Source organism: Bombina bombina, chromosome 8 (genome assembly GCF_027579735.1).
Source record: "Bombina bombina isolate aBomBom1 chromosome 8, aBomBom1.pri, whole genome shotgun sequence".
Taxonomy (NCBI): domain Eukaryota; kingdom Metazoa; phylum Chordata; class Amphibia; order Anura; family Bombinatoridae; genus Bombina; species Bombina bombina.
In genome coordinates this window covers 320,381,925-320,395,325 of record NC_069506.1, presented here as the reverse complement: position 1 = coordinate 320,395,325, position 13,401 = coordinate 320,381,925, and the positions used below count along the sequence as shown (strand labels likewise).

At 36.6% G+C, this 13,401-nt stretch overlaps 1 long non-coding RNA gene across 1 annotated transcript in view; it reads left to right on the top strand.

Annotated features, from left to right (window-relative positions):
- The window catches only part of LOC128638220 (uncharacterized), a 43,759-nt gene extending 30,605 nt beyond the window's left edge, over positions 1-13,154 (top strand). Inside the window, exon 3 of the long non-coding RNA XR_008399069.1 lies at positions 13,009-13,154. This is a non-coding gene — a long non-coding RNA (uncharacterized LOC128638220). The remainder of the gene's footprint in view (positions 1-13,008) is intronic.
- The last annotated feature ends 247 nt before the right edge of the window (positions 13,155-13,401 follow it).

The following is a 13,401-nucleotide window of genomic DNA, read 5'->3' as shown; positions in this document are numbered from 1 at the left end:
CTGATCCGCACTGTCGGATCAGGTCCACAAGACCTTTGATAAATAAGCCCCTATGGGTAGCCTGAATTTACAATTAGACAATTTGATGCTGTGTTTATTTTATGTGATACCCTGTTTTGTTTGCTCATTCTTTTTGTATTATATTCAGATGATGATAACGTTATTTTTGTGATTTGCATCTTTGTATTAACGTACCTTTTTGTGAGTCAATAAAGATCATATATAAAAAAAAGTGCAAATAGAAAATGCTCTTATGTGCTTGATCAGTTTATTATTGGACTATTGTTTGTATATTACTATGTGTTGAATCCCTACAAAGGTGTTAAACAAATAAAGTCAGCTCCAGGGCAGCAGCACACTACAAGGTTGCTAGCTGAACACATCTGGTGAGTCAGTGAAAAAGGAACACCAATCAGAAGCTAGCTCCCAGTAGTGCATTGATATTCCTGAGCCTACTTAGGTATGCTTTTAAAAAAACAACAGCCTATGATTGGTCAAAAATTAAAAATAAATTTTCAGTCCAACAGAAGCTAACTTGATGTGTTAACCAATCAGGAATCTTTAAACTGGTATAAACCTTTAGTAGTGCCACTGAGTGAGTTATTATTGTGCCATGGAAAGGATTATATTTTTCAATTATGTGGTATCAAAAGATCTCTGTAGGTAAAAGCTATTTTTTTAACAAGTACCAGCGTTGTACTGTATTTGCCTCACATTCTCTGTAGAAATAAGGGAAAGTCCCTAGCTGAGCTATTGAGCTTTCATGTAAAATGTTGTTTTTGTAAAACCTAAAAAGGGTCATCAGATGTGTTTGTGGAGGAAGCAGGGAAATTGTCTGAGTTTACTCAAAACATAATTTTTTTTGTTGAAATATCATTAAAAAAACACAGCTGATAAGCTAATTTATGTTTTATGAAACTCCCTTTAGTAGTATTTGCTTTCATAGGCTAGAATGAGCAGCTTTACTATTGCAGTCTCAGAGGTCTTAACTGAGACTTGCCCACACTTCTAGGGAGCCGTCTTGCACTATACTTAGTAGTGGTATCACTACATCGGTCCCTGACGGTACCTGGGTTCCACATGTATTATTTATGTCTGGACCCTCTGTGTGCCCCCCACTTACAAAGCAGACCTTACAGTGTAAGGGAAGTGTATGGCTTTGCTATACAGAAAACCCTACCACCATATTGGCACAGGAAAGTTGAGTAAATGCATATTGACTGGTTTGGACTTACAAATAGAAAAGGCAGATTCACAGTCACAGAAAAGCATCTCCAATTTTGTAAAACATGGGTGTCTATTTTTAATCAGGTATCCTGATGAATTATACTATTAGGAGTTTGTGCTGCTTTGGAAAGGGCTCTGTTGAAATAAGGGGCCCAACCAAAGCCTTGGCCCTGTGGCCCAGTGAGGTTTTATTATAATTCTGGTTAACATTTATCAAAATGGAAAATAGCGTTTTAACTGACACCTGAAACATGTCCTCATAATGTCCCAAACTATATACTGTATTTACTGTTTATAAATAGTTCCACATGAAATGTACATGCACTCAGTATTTGTACAATTTAAATTGTCATATGCCACCCCTGAGGTTGCACACTCCCTAAGGAGATACACAAGACCTTTATATTACTGTATACAAATCATGGATTCCAGTTGTTTTTTTTTTACAAACAACTGATAAATGTTGTAAAGGAGCTCAGTAATGTTTGTTATTGATTCAGTGAAACCTGCACAGAATTATTCTGAAGAAAACACCAGACGTGTGTACAAATATTTCCTGGGTTCTGGTATTAGATATTTTTTTTTACCCCTGTGGTAAACAGACGAAAGAGAGAGGTATCACATGATTTTCAAATAAGTTTGTGTAAGTATTTTCAGATATCATCATAGAAGTAAATTTACATGATCACAACAAAAATAAGAAACAGCAGATAATTAATTCAATATTGATGATAAAAACTTAAAGGAACCAAAAAAGCAAAAAACCAAATTAGTATTACTGTATTGTTGTTACTTGTATATAAATATATATTTAACTCCTGCGATGAGGATAAACCCATCATTAAAATCATTAGTTCGGCTAGCTGCAACTGCTGTTGAACTGACTTTAACTATGTTTTAATCCCTTTGTAGGATATATGCAAGCAATAGTGCACTTATAACATGGATTACAACTCAATAGAACATTTACTTTTGCACATGTATATATTAATCATAGTCTGAGATAACTGACGGCTAGATTACGAGTTATGCGTTAGAGGCTATGCGGTGCTAACAAGCAGTTTTGTCTTACTGCTCACTTACCTGCAGCGCTGGTATTACGGGTTTTTACAAACCCGGTGTTAAAAGGCAAGAAGTGAGCATTGAGCAAAATTTTGCTCCTTACCGCACTCCAATACCAGCGCTGCTTAAGTCAGCGGTGAGCTGGTCGTACGTGCTTGTGCATGATTTCCCCATAGGAATCAACGGGGAGAGCTGGCTGAGAAAAAATCTAACACCTACAAAAAAGCAGCAAAAAACTCAGTAACGCAGCCCCATTGATTCCTATGGGGAAATAAAATTTATGTTTACACCTAACACCCTAACATGAACCCTGAGTCTAAACACCCCTAATCTTACCCTTATTAACCCCTAATCTGCCGCCCCCGACATCGCCGACACTTGCATTATATTTATCAACCCCTAATCTGCCGCTCCGGACACCGCCGCCACCTACATTATACTTATGAACCCCTAATCTGCTGCCCCCAACATCGCTGACACCTACATTATATTTATTAACCCCTAATCTCCCTCCCCCAATGTCTCCGCAACCTACCTACACCTATGAACCCCTAATCTGCTGCGCCCAACATCGCAGACACCTACATTATATTTATTAGCCCCTAATCACCTATAAAATAAACCCTAAGCTAGCTACAATATAACTAATAGTTACATTGTAGCTATCTCAGGGTTTATTTTTATTTTACAGGCAAGTTTGTATTTATTTTAACTAGGTAGAATAGTTATTAAATAGTTATTAACTATTTAATAACTACCTAACTAAAATAAATACAAAAGTACCTGTAAAATAAAACCTAACCTAAGTTACAATAACACCTAACACTACACTATAATTAACTAAATTAACAACAATTAAATAAATTAAATTAAATTAGCTAAAGTACAAACCCCCCCACTAAATTACAGAAAATAAAAAACAAATTACAAGATATTTAAACTAATTACATCTAATCTAATAGTCCTAACAAAATAAAAAAGCCCCCACCAAAATAAAAAAACCCTAGCCTAAACTAAACTACCAATAGCCCTTAAAAGGGCTTTTGCGGGGCATTGCCCCAAAGAAATCAGCTCTTTTACCTGTAAAAAAAATACAAACACCCCCCCCAACAGTAAAACCCACACCCACACACCCAACCCCCCAAATAAAATACTATCTAAATAAACCTAAGTTCCCCATTGCCCTGAAAAGGGCATTTGGATGGGCATTGCCCTTAAAATGGCAGTTAGCTCTTTTGCGGCCCAAACCCTAATCTAAAAATAAAACCCACCCAATACAGTCATTTAGAAGCTTTAAGTCAAAATAAATCTTTCATGATGCAGATAGAGCAGATATACACCATAAAAAAGCAATTTTAAGCAACTTTCCAATTTACTTCTATTATCTATTTTGCTTCATTCTTTTAGTATCCTTTTTCGAAGAGCATATCTAGATAGGCTCAGAAGCAGCAATGTACTAATGGGAGCTAGCTGCTGATTGGTGACTGCACAGATATGACTCTTATAATTGGCTCACTTGATGTGTTCAACTAGCTCCCAGGACTGCATTGCTGTTGAGATCAATGTCACTTTACTGAAAAATACATTTTTACAGAGATTCAGAAATGACTGCTGGAATCCAATCATCTGGTCTCCTTTAAAGAAGCCAATTAGGGGCAGAAGAGAATGAGCATGTGTTCAGAGCTAGCCAATCACAGTGTAGAATGTTGCAACTTCAGGCAACATTCGCTATAGTTAAAGGGACTGTAAACACGTTGAGATTGTAATAAAAAAACAACTTTGCAAAATATCTTAATTTTTTATTTTGTTTCTGTTTAGCATTATTTTGTAATGGAGTGCATGCCCTTCACATCCAGAACCTGAATAACAAACAGCTCTCCAGATAAAAATTGCCTTTCTAAAATGATTTGAGGGACCTCACAATACTAGCGAGACTTTTTAGATAATCTCGCCAGGCCAGAGAGCTTTAGATAATCGGCCCCATTGTAAGAATCTTCTTTTGAGCAACAAGCAGCTTAATAAAGGAAAAAGTAAGTTTAATTTAAAAAACAATTATATATTTTTATAGTATATAGCTCACTAAAATCCATTTGATTGATTTGTTACACATCATTTTTAAATAACAAATTTATTCATCTTCTTTTTTATGGTGTATATCTTTATTTATAATAAATGTGTACATATATTAATTTATTTATATAGTGATACAATAAACAAGAACATTTATTTAATTGTAATATTTGTTAAAGGACATAAGGCAATTGACATATTTATCATTGTGCATGATAAAATATTACATCACAATAAGATTTGTTGTTTTTTTGCTTTACTTTCTTTATACTTTATTAATATCAAATGGGGGAATTCTCACAATAAAAGGCTGCTGCATCTGACTGACAAGGCTAAGCGAAGGAAGCAAGGGGTGTGGCTTTATTCTCAACGAAAGTAGCGGTTCAGTTTCTGATTGGCTGTAGCACCCTGCTTTGTTTTTTTTCCTTAAACCTTTCACAGAGTGATTAAATGGACTGTCTACTTTAATTTTTTTATTGTTTAAAAAGATAGATAATTATTTTATTACCCATTCCCCAGTTTTGTGAAACCCATACTTTTATATTAATATACTTTTTTTACCTCTGTGATTATTTTGTATCTAAACCTTTGCAGACTGCTCCCTAATCTCAATTCTTTTGACAGACTTGCATTTTAGCCAACCAGTGCTGACATATTAACATCACATCTGACCGTCACGGTAAATCATAACAATATTTTTGCTTATTTTCTTTAGCTACTTTTTAATCATGCCGATCCACAACGCACAAAATCTTATCCATATAATAATTGGAGACTCAGCTCCACTTGTGTTGAAATCATAAAAGGGTAATTTTATTAACAAAAACATTTTATCAGCTTGGTGGCATTAGGATCTCCTGGTATGGATTCCCTTCATCGTTTAGCTATATAGAGTACGTATTAAGAGACACAGTTCCTCTCATACTTCCATAAGAAAGGGAAAAAAAATACAATAGTTTTTTGTACACATTTAAATAAAGCAGTACTAGCCAGATAATAACTTCAGAATGTAATGGCTTAAAGGACCAGTCAACACAGTAGATTTGCATAATCACCAAATGCAAGATAACAAGACAATGCAATAGCACTTAGTCTGAACTTCACATGAGTAGTAGATTTTTTTTCTGACAATTTTAAAAGTTATGTCTTTTTCCACTCCCCCTGTACCATGTGACAGCCATCAGCCAATCATAAATGCATACACGTACCATGTGACAGCCATCAGCCATTCACAAATGCATACACACTTATTCTTGCACATGCTCAGTAGGAGCTGGTGACTCAAAAAGTTGAAATATAAAAAAGACTGTGCACATTTAGTTAATGGAAGTAAATTGGAAAGTTGTTTAAAATGGCATGTTCTATCTGAATCATGACAATTTAATTTTGATTGAGTGTCCCTTTAACTACCGTTAACTCTATTAATGGGCAGCCACAGAGCAACCCCTAGTTAAAGAAGTTAAATACATACAATATGCTCTGCTATAGTATTATATTTATATTTTTTTGGGAGAGGCGGTGGAAAGGGAAAGAGAGGGAGAAAAAAAAAAAAATGTCATGGTGTGGCCCATGATAATAAAGTATGGGGCAAAAATCATTCTTCCACATGGACCTCCTCACTCTCCTAGGCCTCTGGAAACCATATTCTGGGTAGCGTCACTAGTTTCAGTTGTTGTTTAACCCAGTTAGAAGTCTTAAAATATGAGACTATTTGCCGTTGTATTTCTAGTGGTAGAGAACTGATTAGCATTTTCCATTTACTAAAAAAGCGACCAATCTGCTTATTATTATCATTTTTTAAGTTATGCAGCTCAAAAATCATCTGATATTGGGCGCTTTTAAGGAACTCTGAAAATGTAGGTCTATTTCTACCTTGCCAGTTCCTTAGTATCAAATTCCTCCCTTCCAAAATCATTGATTTAATAAATCTGACATTAGGGATAGTGACTGAGTAGCTGCGTAAGGAAAATATATGGGTAGGATCAGGTTTAAAACGAGTTCCCAGTATCCTAGTACACCAAAAGTTAACTTTTTGCCAAAATTGGTAATCCCCAGAGAAAATAAACTAGATCAGCCCGTTCTAGTCCAGTCCTGACACTTCCCTTTATCTTGTGCCCATTTTATCATTCTAGCTGGGGTAAGATATGCCATATTTATTATTTTAACATGTGCTTCTCTCCAGCTAACAGAAACTGCAGCCTTAATCACAAGTGTCATACTATGGGCTAGATTTATTAAAGCCCTACGGCTGCAAGTTCTCACAAGAACTTGCTCGCCGTCATTTATCAAGCAGCGGTCACCAGACCGCCGCTTCCCTAACCTCTTCGCCACCTCTAATGTGACGAAATTCAATCTCATTGGTCTAGTCAGACCGAGGAGATTGACAGCTCCTGCCCGCGTGTGATTGGCTGTGCGCGGGCAGGGGGCAGGATTGCACGCGAGCGCAAAATTGCGCTCGCGTGCAATGGCGAATACCTGCGGGTAATTTCACCCCGCCACAGGCGAGCTGAGGCGTACAGGGGCGCGTATACGCACCCCTGTACGCCTCAGCTTTAATAAATCTAGCCCTATGTAGTATAATTTCCCTCTCTATAAGTATTTTAGCTTTAGTACATTTAACTAACATATTAGTTATATGTGTTTCCCCATGAAATTTCAGTAGCAGATTATAGATTTGGGAGATGGTGTTCACCCCCTCACGATAACTCTTAATAACTTGCCCTAATTTCCCTATGTCTAACTCTGTGCCCGTTTCTCATCTCAGATTCCCTAACCAATGTCTAACCTGGAAATAGGCATATAAATTAATTCTTGGAAGGTTATAGGACAATCTCAGTTCTTCAAAGGATCGCACAATCAATGTCCTCGCTTCTCATAGCTGACCTACAGATTTAAGTCCTTTGTCCGCCCAAACTGAAAACACAGAAGTACCCAGTCCAGGTGGAAAATTGATGCAATGAAGGAATTAAATCCTGCAGCTGTATTAGAAATAACTTTATGAAAGGAGTATCAGGAAATATGGAGAACATACAAGAATTGAGGTGTGGGCCCGTTTGAGAGAAAGTGCATACTAGTGCCATGAAGTATTTAATTGACTAGCGGAATCTGTATGGGTGGTAGGTGGCCCAATAGGATAGCTAGAGATTGTTTTTAAGGAAGCACATACTAGTGTTTTTTAAAGGGCTTAGAGTACGGTGTTAAGCCGAAACACATCAGCTGATGTACAGTCTAGCGAAAGGGGAAACTTTGTTCTGTCTTTCCTCATTTGTATACAGTGGATTTTCAAGTTTTTAAACTGTTTCAGCAATAAAAGTGTTTTTAAGCAGATCCGGTGCTCCTTGTTCTTCGTTTGTCTGGAAAATTAGGGTTGCATGATAGGGGAGGGAATTGTGATTTACAGAAATTTAATTGGATCTCTGTACACATTTTTTGCCACGCATGAATAATATATTTAAAAGAGTAAAGTTGCGATATGGTGCTAAGGAGTTTGACAAAGGGACAATGTAGAATTGCTTTCAACTCAAAATGGGTAATCATTTTGGATTCTAATTCATAAAACATACTCCTCCGTAATCCAATCCAATGCAAATTTACATAGGGCTGCATAATTATACAATTTAATTTTCCAGGCCACCCTGTGACTTGAGCAATGTTAAAGGGACACTGAACCCAAATTTTTTCTTTCGTGATTCAGATAGAGCTTGCAATTTTAAGCAACTTTCTAATTTACTCCTATTATTAATTTTTATTCGTTCCCTTGCTATCTTTATTTGAAAAAGAAAGCATCTAAGCTTTTTTTTTGTTTTAGTACTCTGGACAGCACATTTCTATTGGTGGATGAATTTATCCACCAATCAGCAAGAACAACCCAGGTTGTTCCCCAAAAAAGGGCCGGCATCTAAACTTACATTCTTGCATTTCAAGTTTCAAGTAAAGATACCAAGAGAATGAAGAAAATTTAATAATAGGAGTAAATTAGAAAGTTGCTTAAAATTTCATGCTGTATCTGAATCACGAAAGAAAAAATTTGGGTTCAGTGTCCCTTTAAAGTAAAAAGAGAGCTATGTGGTTTCTTCCCCTGCTAAATGAACTTGAGAAAGATCCTATGGAGAAAAGAGATGTCCTTTTTATATAAAAGAAGTGGCAAATTTTGAAGCAAATAAAGTAATTTTGGCAAAAGGATAGCTTTAATCAACATAACATGAGCAGAGATAGAGATTGGAAGGTTAGTCCAACTCTGTTATTTGGTATGGAATTTACAAAATTCAATTCATACCAAAATTCCAGATTACTACTCAGGATAATACTTAGGTATTTAGTCTGTTTAGTCTCCTGGAAAGGGTGAGAGGCTACCTTTTGAGGTTTGTATATCCATAGTAATTCGGATTTTTCAAAATTAATCTTATAGCCGGAGAAAGAGCTGAATAAATTGAAGATCCGCAGAACCTGAGGAATGGAATCTGCTGTGTTACTCAGAAACCATAATAGGTCATCTGCAAAAAGAGAGAGAACAGCGACTTGTCCTCCTAACTGGATACTTTTTAGTTCCTGTCTCATATATATTGCGAGGGGTTCCAAAGACAGGTTGAACTATAATGGGTAGAGCGGACAGCCTTGCCGGGTACCTCTCTTCAGAGGAAAACTATCAGAAAGATCCCCATTCACTAAAATTGCCGAGAGGGGCGCCTGATAGAGCTGCCAAACAAACTGTTGAAAAGAACCTGTCAGTCCAAATCCTTCCAATGATGAAAATAAATGGTCCCATATGATAGAGTTGAATGCTTTCTAAGCATCGACCGTGAGAATTGCTAGATCCGGCTTAGAATGCGACTTCTTACCTGTGATTTTGCTCCAGAAAAAGTCTAATACCAGTTAAACATTTCGTAAGTTCTTAACTAAGTTCCTACCTGTCATGAAGCCTGTCTGGTCTGGATGGATAATATAGTTCAAACACGCTAGCAATCATTTAGCAATAATAGCTGTTAAGATCTTGTAGTCTTGGTTCAAAAGGGAAATAGGTCTGTATAATGTTGGAAGTTCCGGATCTTTGTATTTTTTTAAGTATTAATGTTATGTTTGATGCGGAGAAGAGTGATAACTGTGGTATATTCCCTATGTAATATTCATTAAATAAGGAACATAAGATGGGGGGGACTTAGTCATGTAATAATTTATAGAACTCAGCTGGGAATGAATCTGGTCCTGGAAATTTTCCTAATTTTAACTTAGCTATAGTCTCAGATATTTCTGTTACCATAATAGGTTAGTTTAAACTTTGGAGATCATCACTCGTAACTTGGGGAAGATTAACGTTGCACCAAAAATACTCTTTATTATCTTTATTGATCTGACTTGATGAATAAACCTCCTGACAAAAAGTTTAAAAATGCCTGCCTTATCTCCATAACTTTAGTGAGCCTTTTATTCTGATACTTCAAGGAGGCTATACAATTCTTCTGTTTTCTCATTTTAGAGATCTTAGCCAAAAAAATTGCTGAGGTACCTTGTATACCTGAAAATAACGCTTTTTGCTTTTGTTCCTCAAGAATCATGTTTTGTTTCAAAAATAAATCACGCTCTAATCTCTTTATATCTATTCCATAAGCCAACGGACAGGTTGTTAAGATATTTTCTATAGCTGTTTTTAACCGCATTAGATAATTGTTTCTCCCTCCTTTTCCTTATAGCCTTATTTCTCACTAGATATGCTTTCCCTCTTAAGACTGCCTTTACAGTTTCCCAGAATATTTTACGGCCTATCTAGATAATCAATATTAATAGCAGCAAATTCCTTCCATTTGTTTTGTAGCCAAGATTTAAATTGTGAATTGTGAATGAGATATTGTGGGAAGAAAAGTCTAGCATTATTTGCCGAGTATTGGTCTCTATATCCTATCTCCAGAGAGATGATGGCATGATCTGATAAGACTATTTCCCTTATATCTGACTTAATTTCCATCCCCAACATACGGCCTGAAATTAAGAGGAAGTCTATTCTGGAGAAAGACTTATGTACTTTAGACTCACACGTATACTCTCTACAATCAGGGTACTGTGTTCACCAAATATCTTTAAGTGCCAATTTCTGGCAAAAATTCCAGAGTATTTTGGATTCTCTATTTTTCCGGATAGTGTGTCTCATATTAGATCTATCTAAAATATGTGAAAAAACATATTAAAGTCTCCAACAATCACTATATTTTTCCCAATAAAATGAAATAGTTTCAAGCCAAGATCCTCCCAAAACTCTTTCTCCACCGTATTCGGGCCATATACATTGCAAAACACAAAGTGGTTCCTTGGATTTAACCCCTTAATGACCACAATGTAGCCTGTATGTCACTGGTCGTTAAGGTTTTTTTCAGGACATAATAGCACAAGTCTAGCAAGAACACGCTATTAATGCCCTCCCTCCAGAAGGCTTTGTGGAATAGAGCAGTCGCAACGCTGGTAGCAAGACCACGCTATAAAACAATCAAGTCCCAAAAAAAAGGCCAGCGACATACAGGGTACGTCGCTGGTCCTTAAGGGGTTAAGTTTGCTCGCTTCCTGGGGATTAAGGTGTGTCTCTTGGACGAACACTATATTTGGTTTTAAGCCCCTAGATGTCTTATCATTAGTTTCCTTTTAACGGTTGATGAAATCCCACCAATATTCCAAGATATTAGTTTTAATTTATTCATTGTCCATTAAGATGGGGGAGGGGCCAAACAGAGGAGAAAAATTGGGGAGAGAAAAAAAAAAGGTGTGTGAGGGAACAACTACCAGGAAAAAAATGCTGTGCTTCCACCGTCCCTCCCATATTACAGCATACAAACATCTCCAAATATAAAAACCCTATATTTAAAAAATGACACATTAATAACCAGGTTACTTCTTGTTGTCTTAAAGCCTAAATTATTATTCTATTCCATTATTGTTACAGAAAGCCTGAACTTCATCAGTTTTATTAAAGGTTAAAATGTCGCCATCTTTATCCAGCATAATTTTTGCTGGATATATTAATCTCGCCTTTAAATTGGCTTTAATCAGCCTGGAGCAATATGGTGCCATTTCCCTCTGTTTGGCTTGTGTTTCTACTGAAAAATCCTGAAATAAGAGCACCTTTTGTTGCCCTAGCATAATATGGTTGTTTTTACGATATAGTCTTAAAATGTGGAATTTGTCCTGAAAATTCAGGAATTTGATTATTACAGCTCTTGGTTTTATAGTACCATCCAAATTTTTGCGAACTGGAACCACTCTATGGCCTCAATTTATCAAGGTCTGTCGGACCTGATCCGACAGTGCGGATCAGGTCCGACAGACCTCGCTGAATACGGCGAGCAATGGTGCAACGCCACCCCCTGCAGACTCGCGGCCAATAGGCCGCCAGCAGGGGGTGTCAATCAACCCGATCGTTCTTGATCGGGTTGATTTCCGGTGATGTCTGTCCGTCTGCTCAGAGCAGGTGGACAGGTTATGGAGGAGCGGTCTTTGTGACCGCTGCTTCATAACTGCTGTTTCTGATGAGCCTGCATGCTCGCCAGAAACACGGGGTATCAAGCTCCAATTGGAGCTTGATAAATATGCCCCAATGGGTTCTTTCTATTGGGATCATAACATTCTCTATGTTACTATCAACTAATTGGGGAAGTTTCACTGAGGCAAATTTTAGCAGATCCTGATAATCCCCATTCTCAGGAAGCCAAATAACTCTAAGGTTATTGAGCCAGGACCTATCGCCCAACTATTCCATTCTTAATTGTAAAGTGTTTAACTTGCTACCTTGAAATGTAATAGTTTGTTCTTGGGCAATAGATCTGTCCTCTATATCTGAGACTCTTGTTTCTAATTCGGTCATTAGTGTCGAAAATTGTTTAACTTCACTTGTAAGGTTAATCATTTCCTGTTTCAGGGAGTCAAATTGTGCCATAAATAGTTCTTACATTTGGTGTAGTAGCATGGTAGTATTTGTGTTACTTAAGCTTATATCATTACTAGCTTCTACAGACATATCATTCTGTTTAAGTTTCCTATCCTTATGTTTAGGTGGCATGATGGGTAAATTTGATTTGGAGTGTGAAATATACCTTTCCATGGAGCAGTGAAAGAGAAAGGTTAAAAAAAAAAAAAAGGCCACAGCAGTCTTTATCGTGAAGAAAAAAAAAAAAGAAAAAAAAAAGAGAGAGAAAGAGAAAAAAAATGTGAACACACAAAACAAACAAAACCTGAGAGAAAGTAACCTAATAATGATTAAAGACCATGAGACTAATTAGCGGGGAAAAAAATCGGGAATAAGGGAATGTGTGTAGGCTAAAGGTGAGGGGACAGTGTAGTGATAAATGTGTGTTCTTGTGTGTATGCACTTACGAAAAAGATATAGTGTTAGATAAATACCAAGAGAACCTGATAAAAGTAAATTGGAAAGTTGTTTAAAATTGCATGCCCTATCTGAAACATGAAAGTTTAATTTTAACTTGACTGTCCCTTTAAATGTTGTGTTTATTGTACATTTTTTATGAAAAAAAATCTTGTTACACGTTTAGATGGTTTTCTGAGACATATTTTTTATTTGCTGTCCTTTTAAATTATAGTTCAAGAATTATGTTTAGTTAACATGACTGTTTTATATATTGTCACAAATGTAATCATTTGCTTTCTTATCAGCTGTAGGAAATTAAATCTGCTGTCTGCTAGAAAGGGTGACTCAAAATCAGATGAACAGTGCCAGAATTCATCTCTCAGAGTACCAATAACAGAGAATATTAATAGGGAACACAGTAACATACAGAAGAATGTCCACCCAACGCAAACAGAAGCACATGAGATGAGCCGAGGGAAAAATAATCCATTGCTATCAACACATTCTGTAACCATCATGAATCCTGTAGCTAAAACCGTAAGCCTCAACAAATCAGCATCTGCTACTGGGTTTCCTAACCTTGTCACAAAAGCAAACGAAGAAAAAACAGACGCAGGTATGTACAGATATACTCACGTATGCTGTCCCTAGTAAACACTGGTTTATATCACTGACAACTCAAGAAACAGTGTGATGGA